This window comes from Rana temporaria, chromosome 1 (assembly GCF_905171775.1).
Source record: "Rana temporaria chromosome 1, aRanTem1.1, whole genome shotgun sequence".
In the NCBI taxonomy this organism is placed as follows: domain Eukaryota; kingdom Metazoa; phylum Chordata; class Amphibia; order Anura; family Ranidae; genus Rana; species Rana temporaria.
This window is the reverse complement of record NC_053489.1, coordinates 617,653,355-617,673,585: the sequence shown is the minus strand read 5'-3', so window position 1 is coordinate 617,673,585 and position 20,231 is coordinate 617,653,355.

Below are 20,231 nucleotides of genomic sequence, written 5' to 3'. Positions count from 1 at the left end.
CGTAAACCAAGGTTCTACTGTATAAGCAACTCTAAATCCACTCAATAAATTCACACATAAGCTTAAACTTGTTATAAACTTCACTCCGGAATAAAAATTCTGCTACATGTTTCTAAATACTATAGATTTATTTAATCTTGTATATACTGTAGCTCTAATGATACTACTTAAATACATCACCAAAGAGTTAAACATGAAGCCTTTCATGCCAGCTACAGACATTGGGTGATTTTAGCCTTCCCCATGATGTAAAATTGTGAAACAAAAGCTGTTAAGTTCCTTGGATACCAAGATCAGGGTACCCCAAATTCCTCACTTCCTGAGGCAGTGATTGGCTACTCCATTAACAATTCAGAGCACATCTTCCTCTCACAGAAGATGAAAAAGTGGAAGTGAAGACAGCATGACAACATGATGGGGATAGTGAAGACCTGAAATACATTTTTGACTTTAGGTCCATGTTAACTAGTTTGGAGAGAAAAAAAAAATATGTTTTTCAGAGCAATCTCTCCCATGTTCTGTAAGATTTTGTACAATAAATTGGAGAGAGAGACAGACTGAAAGCAAACAGCTTCTCCTCACTGTGAAATTAATTTCATGATTGCTCCTGTTGTGTAATGGGGGTGTGCGTTACGCTTTGACCCACTCCTGCCTGGCCCTTGATGAATTGCCTTGATCCAGCTTTAAGCATGCTTTAAGAATGAGGACCATACACAAGTCACTTAGAGAACACCTGCAGGGCAACTTCGCCAACTTTCCATAGTGATCCTTTGCTGGCACTGGCAGGCTGGCATTTACCAACCACAACTTCTAAGCCTTCGCTAATCATGGCTTTGACCTTATGGCAGGAGATTCAAAACAACCATCTACTGGCCTAAGCTTGAATTACAGTGGACCATCTAAATGCCCTACCCTATGCATTTGAAACTACACTTGTTTGCAAAGTTAAGTTTTTATGTAAATTTAAATAAATACACAAAACATCGATTTAAAACTGTAACCTTTTTGTTTTCATTTTGGATAGTATAGGTAAGGGGTTAAAAGTTTTTTTTTGTTTGCCATCCTGGTCCCACTTGATGGATTATATTTCACTTCCTGCTCTGTAGCCACACCATGGACGTTTAGCAAAAAAATCATTACTCAGAACGGGCAGTAATTGTGGCAAATAAAGAATTATCATATTACTCTAAAACAAATATTGGAAATTTTGGTGACGAGGTCTCCTTAATTAATTTAAACACCTCTGTTTGTTAATTTATCCATTTATTTATTTAGATCTATAGATCTAAAAGAGCAACAAGCACGAGAAAGGAAGTCAATGGCCCAGATTCACGTAGGGCAGTGTAAATTTAAGTGTACCGTATTTACGCTACGCCTCCGCAACTTAGAGAGGCAAGTCCAGTATTCACAAAGCACTTGCGTCTAAAGTTATGGCGGCGTAGCGTATATGTGCCGGAGTAAGCGCGCCTAAATCAAATGAGGAAGAGGTGGGCGTGTTTTATGCAAACTAATCATGACCCCACGTAAATGACGTTTCGAACGAATCGCGCATGCTCAGTATCACATCGAATTTTGAAAGTAAATTACGCCCGCTCAATGCTTAGTCAACGTGAACATAACCTATGCACAGCCCCATTCACGGACGACTTACGCAAACTACGTAAAATACGACACTGTTCGTACGTTTCCGACATCCATACCTAACATGACTTACCCCTGCTTTATGAGGGGTAAATTTACGCCGGCGTATGTCTTACGTAAACAACGTATCTTGATACGCCAGGGCGAACGTACGATTTGTGAATCGGCGTATCTAGCTAATTAGCATATTCAATGCGGAAATATACGGAAGCGCCACCTAGCGGCCAGCGTAAATATGCACCCTAAGATATGACGGCGTAGGAGACTTACGCCGCTCGTATCTAGGCAACTGTGAGGTGTATCTGATTCTATGAATCAGGCACCGAGTTGCGATGGCCCGCACTCAGAGTTACGACGGCGTATCTGGAGATACGCCGTCGTAACTCCTTTGTGAATCCGAGCCATAATCTATATAATAGGTTTGGTTGGGTATTTCCTATGCTGCTAGATACTATAACAATTACATAGGCTGCTCTGACTATTGTTTTACCTTTGTTTTTTTACTGAATTTGTTGCTCTCTATAATAAAACACATTTAATATCTTTATAAATAAGGTAAATAACCACATAAAAAGTCCATCCTGTAAATGTAGGTCCATTAATAAACAGCAGTGTATTATGCTCTTAGTGATTTGATTATTGACCTTTCTCTGAGTAATCCTACTCCAGATAAAGTTGGAAAATCATCAGCCTTGCATGTACAAATACTGCTTGCAAATTGCAATGTGTTCAGACTAAGATAAGAATGCACAAGATAAATAATTCTGCTCTTCTCAGGGAACTGTAACGATAGTCCCCCTTTTCCACTTTTTCCCACTTAATGGTGTTCTTAGTACTATGGTTAATGCTGTTGAGCAAAGAGATAAGGTTCTTGAAGCAGGAAAAATAGCCAAAAATAGCCTTGTCTTTATAGTCTTTTTGGATACTTTATCCCATGTGTTGAAACAGATATATGTTGTAGGATATGGGGGTTCTTTAAAGGGGCTGTAGAAATCAAATCAAAACAAAGAAGACTGGTAAAGGTTAAACAGGCTATACACAAGTAGAATGTAGTTTGATAGTCTGTTCGCAAAAAATTGTTTGTTTGAGCATTCCATCATTAAGTAAACTCTTTCATTTAAGAGCATTTAAAATTTCCAAAAACTTGTGGCAAATTAAGTCTTCAAAAGGCTCACTTTTCCTGCAGGCATCTAACTGGTCACAAGAACTTCCTTTTCTTTCCATGCACTGGCAGAGGGGCACTGCTCAGTTGTAGGATACTGTGAACCCAGCCTGCATGATGAAGCACCCCTGGGGAGGGAGTGTCAACAACAGGCTGGACTTACAGGAAATGGGCAGAATGAAAAGCCATTATGTTCAAAGAGGACCAGCAGTGCTGGAATTTGGGGATTGTAAAGTTTGAAGTGGGTAAATCTTGGGCACTTTTTTGTTTAATCAGACAGGGCACCCTCCTAGCATAGAATTCTAGGCAAATTTAGGGTTTGGCTCCTTCTGTAAATAAGGGAGAAGTGACTGTTTGACCTGGTCTGTTTGGGGCTTCATAGGCTGGGATTGTGATTGCTTCCCCCAGCCTCTGGAAGAAGCTTCCAGATCTTAGGGCAGGAGATTCAAAACAACCAGCCTGAATATTTACCAGGTTCCAACCAATTCCTGGAGAGGAGTGTCCAGAAGAGGACTGGAATGGTTATAAATAGTCTGAAGCACTGGAGAGATGGGTTCCTTTTCCTCAGGAGAGTTACAGAGCCCTCAGGCAGCCCATGCATTGTACAGCTACTCTAGGGGCCTCCGTGGTGTCAGGGCTGAGGGCATGAATGGACTTTGCTAAAAGCCATTGGAAGAACCTCACCACAAGGCATGTGTTCTGGAGAGTTGCCGTCTCACTCAATGGACCATGTGCAGAGGAAGCTGGAAGGTGGCAGCTGTCTTGGGGACTTTGTAGTGACTATGTTGTGTTCCAGAGAATGCACTGGTTACCAGCAGTTGTGCAGAGGCACAGGATAAACAGATGCCAATGGCTTGCTCAGTGGTCTTCATCTGTGAGGCCATAGACTGCCCAGAGACTTGCCTAATGGTCCCCAGCTATTAGGCATTAGACTGTCCAACACTCACAGTTACTCAAGGAGAAGATTATCCCATAAAATCTGAATACTAATAATTTTGGAGTATCCAATGCCCCTCTCCTGTTAAAGTTAAAGACAACCCCTAGGCTGTTTATTGGAGCTGCAAAGAGTGGACTGGTGCTTGGGTGGACAGGCAGCCTCTGCAGTTTTAGGGGAGAACCAGCTAGTACCAGTGACCCCCCTACAGGATGTAGCACTACATCAGTAAAATAGGGGGCTGAAAAAAACATTTTTGTTCATATTCAGTCCCAGTGACAATGGTTGCTAGGTCCAGCACAAAGAAAGGGAAAGTGGATCTCCCTAGTCGGCACACAAACAACAATAAAAACCTGTGTGTCTAACCACTCAACACTCTAAAACAAAAAAGTTTGGGCTTTAGATACAATTTAATTGTAATTTTACCTATCTTCCCCCACTTCAACTACTATGAACTCCTGGAATGTAAATTGAGTCAAGTCAAGATTCCATGACAGCGTAATATGTTCAGAAATTATGACCTGCAAACCTTTCTGTTATCTGTAATTGGGAGAAATATAAACACAGTTACAAAATGATGTCAATTTACAGAACGTCCGTCTGTATAATTGAGGCAGCAGCTGTGAACTGGCTCACTCTTAGCTTCCTGTGCACAAAGATATGGCTTTGTTTTATGTGTTTTACTTCTTTGCTTGCATGCTGTAAATGTGAATTATGTTTACTTTCTTCTCCTTAATGTCATAGAAAGAAAAAAAAAATACACTTTCAGTAAACATGAACCTTGAGCAGTGGCATATGGTAAGCAGGAAGAATCGGGGTAAACAGATTTTAAATTGGTCTGATTAAGCTTGTTTGCATCTTAGTAGGGCAGAGGTGTTTTCAACAGAACCATTCTATAGCCTTAAATAGGGTTTTCAGCAGATGCTGAGCAAAGACTTATTGCTGAGTAATAAAGTAGAGCGAAGTTATTGGAATAAGCCATGTGGGTCACTTTGTAAGAATACACAACCATGTGCATTGTTTTTCTTTGTGGCATTGACTAGGGTATTAAGGATAAATTTGTCTCCAATAATGTTTTACCACCACTCCACCACTTTTCCATACCTAAGTAAACCGTGCATGACACAAATTGGGATTTAATGGCCATATTACCCCCTTATTAACAAAATCTTTAATTAACATATTAACATTCAATAACCCCCCTGACCCCATAAACCCTCCTCTGATGGATGGAGGGGTGCCAACGCCTTGACTTGACTGTACCCCACAAGACCTCCCTTAGTGCCCTCTATTAGCTCCCACTCACCCCCCCCCCTCCATTCCTTTTCAGTACTTACACCCCCCTGGTACAAAGGGTTTCTCAGTGCCTCTGACCGCCCGAGACGCCCCCAAGTTTACCCCGCCCTCTCACACTCTCCTACATACTGGAGAAGGTTCCTCTCTTTGGCAAATGTTCCACTACGGCTGTATTCCCTGGGGAAATTTAACTACACCTCAGGTGGAATCTTAGACGTGCTCTCCGAAGGCTTGTTACACACTCTCCCCCCCTGCTGTCCACAGATTGCTCCCAATAGGGGTGGACTGGTACTGGGGTGGGGTCCTTCTTGTTTCAATGGTTCTGGATTTTAACGCCCTCATTTTTCGTAGTACAATACACAATTGTCTTCTGTCACCTCTCAATAGGCCCAGCCTTTTGTGAATCCCTTGCTGGTTAATGTCCGTGCTATTGTCATGCATATTGTAACACATGTTGTAAACTTCATGTCTCTACTTGATATTGTACTGCATTGCATACGATTGTACTGTTCTAATCTTCAATAAAATGTTTATAAAAAAAAAAAAACATTCAATACAGTATAAAAAGAGCCTCTTCTAGGCATCTCTACTTAACAGACTACCTGTGTAAAACCCAAAGGTAGGCCTCCAGCTGCAAAGCACTGATTCAGAGACAATAATGCCAACATCCCTAAACAACCCACAGTTCACTGTCACTGAACCATACAAAATCAGGGCAGCCGTATCTAAGACAGGCCTCTACCAATGTATAGTTTGCCCATAATGACAATCTTCAAGGATCTTGTACCCCACTAGCTGCTATGACATATCAACATTAAACACATAACTGGTCCCACAAAAAAAGCAACATCATCCACCAAAACTAAGGAAGGGGGAAAGTATTGGAAGTTTTCCAGACGCCAACTTTCTTCTGACTGAAGACTTCTTAGAACCCTTTTACTGACTATCCCATCCCTGTCTAACCCATCAATCCAGTACGTACTCGTTGAATCCTATTTAATTTAACCAAAATAAAAAACCTTGCTATGCCAAACCCATTTTATCTCAGTCACGTCAGCCCTGTGTTCTTTCTTCTCTTTCTTACAATGTGCCTAACTTTATAGGGGCTAAACCCTATTATCAAGGAAGAGTTTACATTTTTTTTACCTACAAATAAAATAAAGTTTGGGACTAAATTTCTAAATAAAATGATTACTCACAAAATTCAGAAATTGGGTTGGCACAAGATGTATAACATAATCTAACCTGTATGGCAAAGATAATAATACATATAATCTTAAAATCAACAAGACATGTTTTTACATTTAGGCCTCATGCACACTAAACGTTATAACAACACCAGTAGCGTTAGCTGTAGAAAGCTGTAGAATGAGATTTGCAGCATTTTTGCAATAGCGTTTTTATTAGCTATGGTATTTTCTTTTTTTTTTAAGCAAAATTATGCTCCCACAAAAGCTTATATAGCTCAAAAACTCTGATAAATGCAGAATAGCCAAGTTTTTTGAGCGTTAAGCTTTTATCAGAGCTCCTTCTAAAACTCACTAGTTCTGTGTTTTTTTTCCCAGACAGAGACTCCCCTGACAAAAAACGCTGATCACAGCCTATATGTGCATGGACACATAGGATAACATGCTGGGAGGTTTACTGGCTGCAGAAAAAAACGCCTGAAGCCTAAAAAAACAGCTGTAAAAACTTCCAGTGTGCATGAGGCTTTATGGTCAATATAGGAAAACATACACAGACAGGCCCTGTCGTTTAGTGCACCAACACTGTTAAAGGGGCCCAACATTAGCCGACAGAAGAACATCTCAAAACTGCCCCTCCTCTAATAATTATTCTCTCAATACAGAACAGGTGCTTATAAAATATTCAAGGGGTTACTGACATATAATCACAGTAATACTGACATATACCGTAATCACGCACATAGGTTGGACTTGCTGGACTTGTGTCTTTTTTCAACCTCATCTACTATGTAACTTAGAAAAATAGTTTTACTGGTATGGGCATCTTACATCACATGGGAACTAAGGCCCAGATTCACAAAAGAGATACGACGGCGTATCTCCTGATGCGCCGTCGTATCTCTGTTTTAGGGTCTTCCTAACTATGCGACTGATTCATAGAATCAGTTAGGCATAGTTAGCCCTAAGATCCGACAGGTGTAATTGAATTACACTGTCGGATCTTAGGATGCAATACCTCGGCCGCCGCTGGGGGGAGTTTGCGTCGTAAACCAGCGTCGGGTATGCAAATTAGTAGTTACGGCGATCCACGACGGTTTTTCGCGTTCGCTACGTCGCTGCTAGTCTAGTTTCCCGTCGCAAAGTTAGTCGTCGTTTTTGCTGCCCTAACTTTACACAGCCCACGTATGTGCTGTATAAAGTATGGCCGTCGTTCCCGCGTCGAAATTTAAAAATGTTTTGTTCTTGCGTAAGACATCCGGGAATACGAAAGTACGCTACACACGTCGCCATTCGAAAAAATGACGTCACTTCGCGCAAAGCACGGCGGGAATTTCAAAATGGAGCATGCGCAGTAGGTCCGGCGCGGGAGCGCGCCTAATTTAAATGGCACACGCCCCTTTGAATTACGCCGGAGGCCGCCAGCGTAAATTTTCAGTGCTTTGAGAATCAGGCACTTGCGATGAAAACTTGCGGTGGTGTAACGTATCTACGATACATTACGCCGCCGCGATTCTATGTGAATCTGGCCCATTACTTTCTTAATCAACACATTAACTATTTTTAATTCTTTGCTGCTAACCTTAGTAAATAGATAGGAAGGTATATCATATTTTACTTGTTTTAAGCTTTATTTTGCTTTTGACCATTTACTTTCTGGTTTCTGGTCTAGGCCAAAATGATGTCATACATCCTAGGAGTCTTTGGGGTATTCTTTTCTTTCATCTGGAGGAGGTGAGGAGGGACTTTCTCAGCTAAGCACACTTTCCTGACTGCATGCCTGAGCTAAAGACAGATGAATTCCAGGAAGTAAATACTACATGAATCATCTGTCCTTACTCAAAAGGGCCCCAGCTAGAAATGCTAGGGGGGGGGGGTTTTCAGAGGGATTTCTCAACAAAAAAAAGCATGGAGACATTGATGTTTACTTTAAATATTAATAATGAACTGAATAGTGTTTTCATGGTGCTCAGATACAGTTTAGCATCGTTAGTTCTACTTTAAATTTTTGTTTTAGATGAGCCCGGAGTTCAGCTTTAAAACAAATTTGGAAAGGTTATGGTTAATAATTACATGTTTGGAAACTGTTTCTATAAATTAAACAAATCCCTGAATTATATACAATGTTCTGTATGACCGGAAAACAATTTACTTTTTACGCTCTCCCTGCCAACGCAATGGGAGATGTCGGGCAGCAACGACCGAGAAAACAAACATACAGTAGCAGCAAGATTACAGTAATGACTTGTGTGTCCATGATGTAAACTTTATACAAACCAGATAGAACCTTACTATACAGTTCAAGTGGAAACTTTCCGTAACCCCGTCCGACTCAGCAAAGAAACCACAACTTTTTTTTTATCTTTGAAAGCAAAATCTTTGAGATTTTTTTAAATCATTAAAAACATTTATATCTTTTATGATCTCTGAAAATAGAAGTACATTTTTAGAGGCTTGTTATATTGCATTCATACTTACATGTATCGGGAACAAGAGATCCCACTCACATTTATGGTTACGCGATTTGCACAAGATTCTGGGTGTTGCATTAGGCCAGCCCATTCAAGTGTCGCATTAATGCATCGGATCTCCTCCCGTGCAGTGGGCGCGCGTGCCTGCTATGGCTCTTAAAGGAGCCACCATACAGCTACGCCGATTGTTGGGAATGAGCCGACCTGCTGCCGTATAATGACAGCCGCTGGTTGTTAAGTGGTTAACCACTTCCCGCGCAGCCTATATAAAAATGATGGCCGGGCGGTGGTTCAGTTATCCTGACTGGGCATCATATGCCATATTTTAGGATAACTGCCGACGTGAGCCCGTGATGGTGCGCAGCGTGGCGATCGTTGGTGCGGCGTGTCAGTCTGACACACCGCTACACCAATCTCGGTAAAGAGCCTCTAATGGAGGCTCTTTATCATGTGATCAGCCATGTCCAATCACGGCTGATCACAATGTAAACAGAAGAGGCCGTTTATCGGCTTTTCCTAACTTGTGTCTGACAGACGGAAGTAGAGAAGAGCCGATCGGCGACTCTCCTGACAGGGGTAGTCAGCGCTAATTGTTTATCAGTGCAGCCCCCCACGGATGCCCACACTGGACCACCAGGACCACCAGGGATGGCCAGCACACATGGATGACCAGATATGCCCCACATGGTCACCAGGGATACCACACAGTGCCATAAAATATGCCAATCAGTGCCCGCTAAAAATGCCTGCCAGATGTCTCCTCATCAGTGATGCACAGCAGTGCCACCCATCAGTGTCCATCAGTGCCACTTATCAGTGCCCATCCGTGTCACCTATCAGTGTCACCCATAAGTACCCATCAGTGCAGCCATTCAGTGCCCATCAGTGCTGCCTTTGAGTGCCCATCAATGCCGCCTATGAGTGCCCATCATTGCTGCATACCACTGCCACCTATCAGTGCTGCCAATCAGTGCCCATCATCAGTGCCACCTCATCAGTGCCCATCAGTGCCGCCTTATCAGTGCACATCAGTGAAGGAGAAAACATACTCATTTACAACATTTTATTTATATTTTTTTATCTGTTGCTCAAAAAATAAAAACCCCAGCAGTGATCAAATACCACCAAAAGAAAGCTCTATTTATGGGAACAAAATGATAAAAAAAATTGTAGCATGACTTAACCACTTCAGCCCCGGAAGATTTGGCTGCCCAATGACCAGGCCATTTTTGTGATACGGCACTGTGTCGCTTTAACTGACAATTGCGACGTTGTACATGAACAAAAATGACGTCCTATTTTTTCCACAAATAGAGCTTTCTTTTGGTGGTGTTTAATCACCTTTGCGGTTTTTATTTTTTGTGCTATAAACAAAAAAAGAGAGACAATATTGAAAAAAAACACAATATCCTTTACTTTTTGATATAGTAAATATCCCATATTTTTTATATATATATATATTTTTTTTCCCTCAGTTTAGGCCGATATGTATTCTTCTACATATTAAAAAATGTCAATACACGTTTATTGATTGGTTTGTGCAAAAGTTATAGCGTCACAAACTATGGGAAAGATTTATGGCATTTAAATGGCGTTTTTAGTATTTATTTATCTTTACTAGTAATGTCGGTGATCTGTGATTTTTTGCGGTATTGCAACGTTGTGACGGACAGGTCGGACATTTTGACACACTGTCACTGGCAGGGGAGGGGTTAACACTAGGGGGCGATAAAAGGGTTAACTTTGTTCCCTATTGTGTGTTCTAACTGTGGGACGAAGGGGACTCACTATAGAAGATGATAGATCGTGGTTTCTACTTTGTAGAAACACATGTAGCGCCCCCTTACTTTCAGTATGGGCGCTACGCTAAAGTTAGTGGGGAATGGGAGAGTTTTTTCGTTCCCATTCACAATTTGCTAAATTTGGGCTGCTGTCATTCCTGAACTGTCCTGTAGGTCAGTCTGCGCTACAGGGGTGTCGTTTCCACCCCTGGGCGACAGAGGGGTTCTGACAGAGTCACTTTTCCCCAGCAGCCAATTAGAGGAGTTTTCCCTTGCGGGGCATGCTGGGGAAGAGTATATCTGTGGCAGACGCCATTTTGTGTGGTTCTTTGCGGGTTCCAGGTTCCAGGTGCAGCACCCACCTTTAGGGTGTGCGCATCCAACGGACCCCGGCGATGGCCTACCAGGACGGGGTCGCACGCTACGCGGAGTTCCATGTTGCTGAAAGGGGCCCCAGTGACTTACTGGGTCCCCAGTAGGGTGACCACATGTCCCGGATTGCCCGGGACAGTCCCGCATTTTGCAAGTCTGTCCCGTGTACCTTCATTCCAGGACAATACAGTGTCCCGGAATGAAACTGACTCAGCCACCCCCCGGGCCAATCTGATGCCGCCAAAAAAGGCCGCCACATCACCGCTTTACTCACTGACAGTACTTGTCCTGGCCAGGAATGCCTGGAGGAGCACAATCCCGCCTCCTGCTTGTGATTGGAGAAATCATAAATCCCGCCTCTTGTGTCCAATCACTGTGCTGTGATTCGTTACAGCACACGCTGATTTTTGGGAAGGGGGGTGTCCCTGAATGGTAGTTAGGAAATGTGGTCACCCTAGTCCCCAGCTCTATTGAAGAGATCCCAGACTGGGTGCCATTTGATGGGGGGTCGGCTTGAGGAGAACCCGGAGGCAGGTTGTCCAACAGGGCTTGAATGAACCATCGAGGATCTGGTGACCGGACACTGACAGGTACACTTCAACTGTCACCCGGTGACCCTAACTTAATCTATTGGGAGGATTCGCTCAATTTGTTCAGCTCATTCAAGTACTAGACCTGTGGCAGAGGTCCCTAGAGCCAGGTCTGTGGCAGAGGCCTGTTCCTCCCAGCAATCTAAAGTGACACTTCGACTGCCAGGCTTGTGGCAGAAGTCTGTCCGGGGGCATTTCACCCACTCTGGCTAGAGTGGCGACGAACTGTAACTACTACTACTGTGCTGTTGAGAGCAGGATTGCTCCTTTCATATGCAGGCCTGATACCGCAAAGTTCTCTATCGCTTCATCAACCTTTTCCTTCCTACCTCATGTTGATGTTGGCTATGTTGGGCCGAAAATAAAGCATTTGAAAACCTTCATTTATTGACTGGACATTCGCTCACTACTTCACTCTACTCTACTCATTAAAGGATCACTAAAGGAATTTTTTTTTTTTAGCTAAATAGCTTCCTTTACCTTACTGCAGTCCTGGTTTCATGTCCTTATTGTTCGTTTTTGCTTTGATGTTGCTGTAATTCTGCTGTGATCTCCACACTTCCTGGTTGCCTGTTTCCTTATAACCACAGTACTGGGAGATTTTCATGGTGGTCTAAGCTGTCATTCCTGTGTGTCTAAAACTTAACAGAACCAATCAGATTCATTTTAAAAACAAAACACTGCCCTGGATTTGTTTGTTTTTGTTCTGTGGGTCTCTTTACTTCACAAAAACATGAAACCAGTTTAAAACCAAAAGTGAAACTAGAGGCACATTATATGATTGAATTTAATCTATTTTTAATCATTTTTAAAAGGAATCAGTTAACTTTTATGTCTCTATACCCTGTAAACAGTCATTTCAGCAAAAACATTTTTTTCCTTTAGTGACCCTTTAACTACACCCCTAGACAACACTGAGAGGTAACTTAATAGGCCGATCCCAACAACAATCAGTGGCTCCTTCTGGGGTAGCGCTACACACACAATGGGCCTGATTTACCAAGCCTTTACTCCATGACTCATGGAGTAAAAGCAGGAGTAGCAGCCGTTTGGCCATTTACTAAAGAAATACGCTGCTAGTGCAGTGTATTTCCCTAGTTACTAATGTGCTCCGTGCGCCCAGGAGAGGGTGCATTGTGCACCAGTACAGACCTGGCGCACGGCACATTAAACTATAAATTGCGGGGGTTTGGGCGGGAGTTTATTAAGGGGGGAGGTGGGGGGATGCAGGGGAAGTGAAGTGACATGTGTTTTGAAGTGTTTGGCGGGCCGAATTGAAAGGGAAAGTGTTTTTTGAAAACAGATCCCCGTACGCTTGCACAGTGCGCCTGAACCTCGGGAGGTTCATTTGCATACTGGGCATGCGCAGAGAGAAAAGTCAGGGATTCCCGTGCGCCTTGTCAGTACGCCGTGAAAATCTTGGTAAATACCAAGCGGCGTACCCGTGAATGCGCTGCGTGACGCGGCGCACGGGAATCTCCGAGCTGTTTTCAGCCCTGAAGGGGAACTCGGCGCCAAATTTCAAACTTGAAATCGGCGCGGGTCCCCCTTCAGGGCTACATTAGGCTCTTAGGCTTGGTCCGGAACGTGAGGGGTTAAACCCGCGCCGATTCGGCGCGGGGGTCCCCCCCAGATCCAAACCAAGCCCTCATCCCAAGCATGCAGTCTGGCCCGGACAGGAATGGGGGAGGGGACGAGCGAGCGGCCCCCCCCCTCCTGAGCCGTACCAGACCGCATGCCCTCAACATGGGGAAGTGTGTGCTGTGGGGGAGGGGGGCACTGCCCCCCCACCCCACAGCACTCTTGCCCCCATGTCGATAGGGACAAGAGCCTCTTCCCGACAACCCTTGCCATTGGTTGTCGGGGCTAATCGGAATCTGCGAGCTCCCTTTAATAAGGGGGCCCCCAGATGCCGGCCCCCCACCCTATGTGAATGAGTATGGGGTACATCGTACCTCTACCCATTCACATGGGGGAAATGTAAAGTAAAAAAAAACACACCACACAGAATAAAATATTTTATTAATCTGCTCCGGAGCCCCCCCTTTCTTCTTTAGCTCTCTTAGAAGGGGGGGTTTCTTCTCTCCCGATCTTCCGCCGGGACCCTGGGCTTCGGTGATTTCTGCCGGGGGAGGGCGCCATCCCTCGGTCCTCTCCGGAGCCTTCCGCCGGATGCCCCCACCCCATTTAAGCTCTTTTTCATTAGGGAGGGGCATCCGGACTTCGGGGTCTTCTGCCGGGGGATGGCGCCTATCCCCCGGTCTTTCCGGTGCCTTCCGCCAGGGTTCCGGTCTTCCTGGTCTTCTGCCGGGGGTGCGCCAACTCCCCGGTCTTTTCTCTTCTGTCTTCTCTGCTCCCTCTTCTGCCTGGCTCCCCCGCGGAGCCAGGGCTTTCTTCCGTCTTCTTTATTCTCCCTTCCTTCTTCTGCCTGTCTCCTCCGCGGAGCACAGGGCTTGTCTCCGCTGTCTTCTCCCTTCTCTTCCATTGGATGTTGACACGACGAGGTCCGGCGCTGGAATGCCGTCTGAGCAGTGGGCATGGACTTATATAGGGCAATGCCACCATGTGACCTCAACCCATGTGACATCACATTCCCATCATGCCCAGGGAATGTGATGTCACATGGGTTGAGGTCACATGGTGGCATTACCCTATATAAGTCCATGCCCGCCGCTGACACGGCATGTCAGCGCGGAACCTCGTCGTGTCAACATCGAATGGAAGAGAAGGGAGAAGACAGCGGAGACAAGCCCTGTGCTCCCGGAGGAGACAGGCAGAAGAAGGAAGAGAGAAGAAAGAAGACGGAAGAAAGCCCTGGCTCCGCGGGGGAGCCAGGCAGAAGAGGGAGCAGAGAAGACAGAAGAGAAAAGACCGGGGAGTTGGCGCACCCCCGGCAGAAGACCAGGAAGACCGGAACCCTGGCGGAAGGCACCGGAAAGACCGGGGGATAGGCGCCATCCCCCGGCAGAAGACCCCGAAGTCCGGATGCCCCTCCCTAATGAAAAAGAGCTTAAATGGGGTGGGGGCATCCGGCGGAAGGCTCCGGAGAGGACCGAGGGATGGCGCCCTCCCCCGGCAGAAATCACCGAAGCCCAGGGTCCCGGCGGAAGATCGGGAGAGAAGAAACCCCCCCTTCTAAGAGAGCTAAAGAAGAAAGGGGGGGCTCCGGAGCAGATTAATAAAATATTTTATTCTGTGTGGTGTGTTTTTTTTACTTTACATTTCCCCCATGTGAATGGGTAGAGGTACGATGTACCCCATACTCATTCACATAGGGTGGGGGGCCGGAATCTGGGGACCCCTTTATTAAAGGGGTCTCTCAGATTCTGATAAGCTCTCCGCCCGCATACCCCGACAACCAACGGCCAGGGTTGTCGGGAAGAGGCTCTTGTCCCTATCGACATGGGGGCAAGAGTGCTTTGGGGTGGGGGGGGCAGTGCCCCCCTCCCCCACAGCACACACTCCCCCATGTTGAGGGCATGTGGTCTGGTATGGCTCAGGAGGGAGGGGGGCGCTCGCTCGTCCCCACCCCCATTCCTGTCTGACCAGACTGCGTGCCTGGGATAAGGGCTTGGTTTGGATCTTGGGGGGGGGGGCACGCTATTTTTTTGGGCCCCGGTTTAACCCCTTATGTTCCAGACCAAGCCTAAGAGCCTGGTATGCACCTGGAGGGAACCCACCTTATTTTTTTGGGGGGGGTCTGGAGTTCCCCTTCATGAACAGGATCTGTCATTTACACATGTCAGTCCCATCCCCCCCCCTACAGTTAGAACACACCCAGGGAACATATTTAACCCCTCCCTCGCACCTAGTGTTAACCCCTTCCCTGCCAGTGGCATTTTTTGAGTAAGCAATGCATTTTTTACAGCACTGATCGCTAGAAAAATGCCAATGGTTCCAAAAAAGTGTTCGATGTGTCCGCCATAATGTCGCAGTACCGATAAAAATCGCTGATCGCCCCAATAACTAGTTAAAACAAAAAAAAAAAAAATTTGTAGACGCTATACCTTTTGCAAAAACCAAACACTAAACGCTATTTGCGATTTTTTGGAACCAAAAAGATGTAGAATACGTATCGGCCTAAACTGAGGGGTTTTTTAGTTTTTTCAATATATATTTTTGGGGATATTTATTATAGCAAAAAGTAAAAATAATTTTTACATATGTGGGCGGGACTTACGCAAGTCCCGCCCACATATATAAACATCGTTCAAACCACACATGTGAGGTATTGACGCGTGCGTTAGAGCGAGAGCAATACTTTTACCACTAGACTTTCTTTGTAACTATAAACTGGTAACCTGGAAAAAAAAATAAAAGGTCGCCTATGGGGATATTCACGGAATTCATTTTGGCCCCATTGCAGGAGTGTTTCCAATAGTAAAGCGTGACATGTAAGGTATCTATTTACTCAGTGTAACATCATCTTTCACATTATCCCCAAAAATTGGGCTCACTTTTGTGTTTTGTTAATTTTTAACCACTTGAGCCCGGACCATATTTCTGGTCAATGACCGGGCAAGTTTTTGTGATTCGGCGCGGCGTCGCTTTAACTGACAATTGCGCAGTCGTGCGACGTGGCTCCCAAACAAAATTGGCAACCTTTTTTTTCACACAAATAGATTATTAAATGTGCGTGTTTACTTCTGTCTTTAACACCTCCCCTTCAGGCTGGAAAGCATCAGATCAGGGGAAACAAAAAAAAAAAGCTCTCATTCCATTGCAGCTTGGTTCCTACATGTGTGATGAACTGAGCATGCTCAAACACTTAGAAAAAAAATATCCTTTCTTTTTAAAAGGTGAAAAACACTCATTGGATGCTCATAGAGCGTGGTTTGGGTTAATTGCAGGTGTGCCCAATTACAAGCTCACCCAAACTAGAGACTGCAATTTGTTCATGTGATTTCAATTGCTTCATTACTAGCACTGTTATAAAAAGCTTGGATCGATCAGTCCTCAGCTGCCCTCAGAAGGGGCAGGCTGGCAGAAATGCTGTTGCTAAACACAAATGTGGTTTGTTGCATGGGTTTTGTTTTATTTTGCCAATGGTTTTGGTTTATTTTTAAATAATGTTCACTTTGATGTATTTGTCTATGTGGCCTTATTTTATGAAAAATGTGTAAAGCTATGGTTAATTAGTATTTTGAAATGTATTTTTGTTTGTTTGTCTTTTTTTGCTTTCCTTGTTTTGTTGACCAATAAAAATTACTTTAAAATTGTTAAGTTTGTCTTTTGTTACTTTTTCATGCTACATATGTTGACAGCTGCAGCTGAACTAGGTTTGGGCCTAACAAATTATGTGTGATTTTTGTCTAAGCTTCTTTCCTGGTGTGTAATCATGAAATGTTTGCCATGTTTATTCTCCCTGACTTTAAAGACAAAAACTGGTAAGTATTTTATTTATTCTGCAGTGGTCCTCAGCCCTCAAGTACCCCCGACAGGACATGTTTTGGGGATTTCTCTTATCAAGAATTGCTGTCCAGACTATTTTAAAGCACATGTGCAAGATGAAGGAAAACCTGCAAACATGGCCTGTGGGGGGGGGGGGTTTGCTATTGGTGGACAGGCTTGACGTGCTGATTTACAGCACTGTGCTTAAATCTAGCGCAAGGCAATCCTATTCAAATTGTGGGTGTTTGAGGGAAGCCAAGTGAGTGTTAGAACCCCTGCTTTGTGTTTTTTTATTTTTGTGTTGAGCTTTGTGTCCCTTTTCTTAAAATTGGCTTCACTTCCTGTCACACAGCTGAACAGGAAGTGAGGTTAAAACCCTACCAGTGTCATTTCTTGGGGACACCGGTCAATCTAACTAGTGTCCCCATTAAGCAAATTGCACTCCAGCACTGCTGTGTACACCCCAAATCATGGGTCTTCAAACTACGGCCCTCCAGTTGTTCAGGAACTACAATTCCCATCATGCCTAGTCATGTCTGTGAATGTCAGTGCATTACAAGGCCTCATGGGATGTGTAGTTCTACAACAGCTGGAGGGCCGTAGTTTGAGGATCCCTGCCCCAAATGATTATTTAGTTTGGGGTTTAGTAAAGGCAAAGCCACTCTGCAGTACAAGCATAGTTGCTGAAAATCTGAGAGGAAGCACTGATGGTTTTAACATCCAATCCTGTAGAAGCAAAGTTGTTTTGTTTTCTTCCTTGCTTTGCACTTGTAGGAGTGGATTTGCCTTTAGTAAATGGACCCCAAAGTCCAAGATCCCTAATAATTTGGGGTGTACACAGCAAAATGCTAGAGTGCAATTTACATAATGGGAAACTATTTAGATTGATCTCTGTGTCCACAAGAAAATATATTAGTAAGGTTTTACCCTCACTTCCTGTTTGGCTATGTGACAGGAAGTGAATGAATTAGAAAGGGTGAAGACACCTCACAAATGTTGTCACTATCAGGGGTGCAGACATCCCCCAAAAAATGAGCAGATAATACTTATTTGCAAATTAATAATTTTTTAGTTAACATTGGGTGGGGTGCTCTAACACACACATTCCTACATATTAGCAACGCTCTATCCTGGCCTATTGGCATGGTTATATTTTCTTAGGGCTCTCAATAAAACTCTATGAAATTTGTGCTTAAACTAGAACCAGGGGCGGACTGACAACTCATGGGGCCCCCGGGCAATAGAAGATTATGGGGCCCCTCTGGCTTACAGATGACCACCACGCCAGGAGGTAGTGCAGAGGCGGGCAGCTAAAATCTTGGGATATTCACATTAAAAGCATGTCATTTTCGGACATATCAGGGACAGATCTAAAAAAAACACAGATTTTTACATACTGTCCCTGGTTTTACTGAGCCTGGCAACCCGGATGGGGCCCCCTAGTGGCATGGGGCCCTCGGGCAGTGCCCAAGTGACTCAATGGTCAGTCCGCCCCTGACAAGAACTATAATCAACAAGTTTTATTTTCTTTCATTTTGGATAGAGTGAGGGAGGGTTATAGGCCCTGTCAGTTTATTTTGTATTATCTGTGTCCAATTGGGGAGATTTGCCTTCACTTCCTGCCCCATAGCCAAACAGGAAGTGAGAGAAAAACTATGCAAATTAACCACTTCCCGCCCAGCCTATGGCCGATTTACGTCCGGGAAGTGGTTACACAATCCTGACAGGACGTCCTGCAGGATTTCATGCCGCACGCGCCTGTGGGGGCACGCAGCGCGGCGATCGGTGATGCGGGGTGTCAGTCTGACACCCTGCATCTCCGATCTCGGTAAAGAGTCTCTCACGGAGACGGAGACTCTTTACCACGTGATCAGCCGTGTCCAATCACGGCTGATCACGATGTAAACAGGAAGAGCCATCGATGGCTCTTCCTCACTCGCGTCTTACAGACGCCAGTATAGGAGAGCCGATCGGCGGCTCTCCTGACAGGGGGCGTTCGCGCTGATTGTTTATCAGCGCAGCCCCCCCTCGGATCACCACACTGGACCACCAGGGATGCCCACCCTGGACCACCAGGGTGTGCAAAAACAAAAAAAATATAGAACAAAAAAACAAAAAGCATTAAAAAATAAGAAAAAAGATGCCAATCAGTGCCCACAAATGGGCACTGACTGGGAAAATCAGTGCCACCCCACAGTGCCCATCCATGCACAGTGCCCACCTATCAGTGCCCACCTGTGCCACCCATAAGTATCCATCAGTGCCACCCATAAGTGCCGCCCATAAGTATCCATCAGTGCCACCCATAAGTGCCGCCCATCTGTGCCGCCCATGAGTGCCCATCAGTGCCGCCTATGAGTGCCCATCAGTGCCGCATAGCAGCGCCGCCAATCAATGCCACCTCATCTGTGCCGTCAGTACTACCTCATCGATGTCCATCAGTGCCATCTCATCGGGGCCCATCAGTGCCGCCATATCAGTGCCCGTAATTGAAAGAGAAAAACTTATTTACAAAAAAATTAACCTAAAAAAAGAAAAAGGTTTTTTTGTTTCAAAATTTGCAGTCTTTTTTTAGTTGTTGCGCAAAAAAAAAACGCAGAGGTGATCAAATAACAACAAAAGAAAGCTCTATTTGTGGGGAAAAAAGGACGCCAATTTTGTTTGGGTACAGTGTTGTATGACCGCGCAATTGCCATTCAAAGTGCGACAGTGTTGAAAGCTGAAAATTGGCTTGGGCGGGAAGGTGCGTAAGTGCCTGGTATGGAAGTGGTTAAGGGAATCCAGTGCCCCCCCAGAACTAGTGTGTGGGTCCCCTGAAAATTACTGGGCGGGGTTATACAAAAACAGGGTGTGACCTTGACAGGAAGGGGTTGGTCATTTTTCTAATAGGAGGTGCAGATATGTAGTCAGGCCTAGGGCAGAACCAAACCTTAATATACTACTGCATATTAGGGCTTATTTAGACCGGAACCGATTTACAGCGTGTTTTTATATTGTGGGAGGAAACCCACGCAGGCACAGGGAGAACATGCAAACTCCATGCAGATGCTGTCACGGGCGGGATTCGAACCAACGACTCTTTTGCTGCTAGGTCAAAGTGCTATACACTACACCACTGTGGTGAACGAACATGATTGCAGCTGAAAGCATGAGATCTTTTTTTTTTTTTTTCAATACCATGCTTTCCAGCCTTATTGACCCCGCCTCTCTCCATAAAGAGGACCTGTCACACACTAGTCCTATTACAAGGGATGTTTACATTCCTTGTAATAGGAAGAAAACTGATCATTTTTTTTTTATTTTTTTATTTCAGTGTAAAACATTATAAAACTAAATAAAAATAAATAAGAAAACCCCAAAAAAAAAATTTAAAGCGCCCCGTCGCGACGAGCTCGCGCACAGAAGCAAA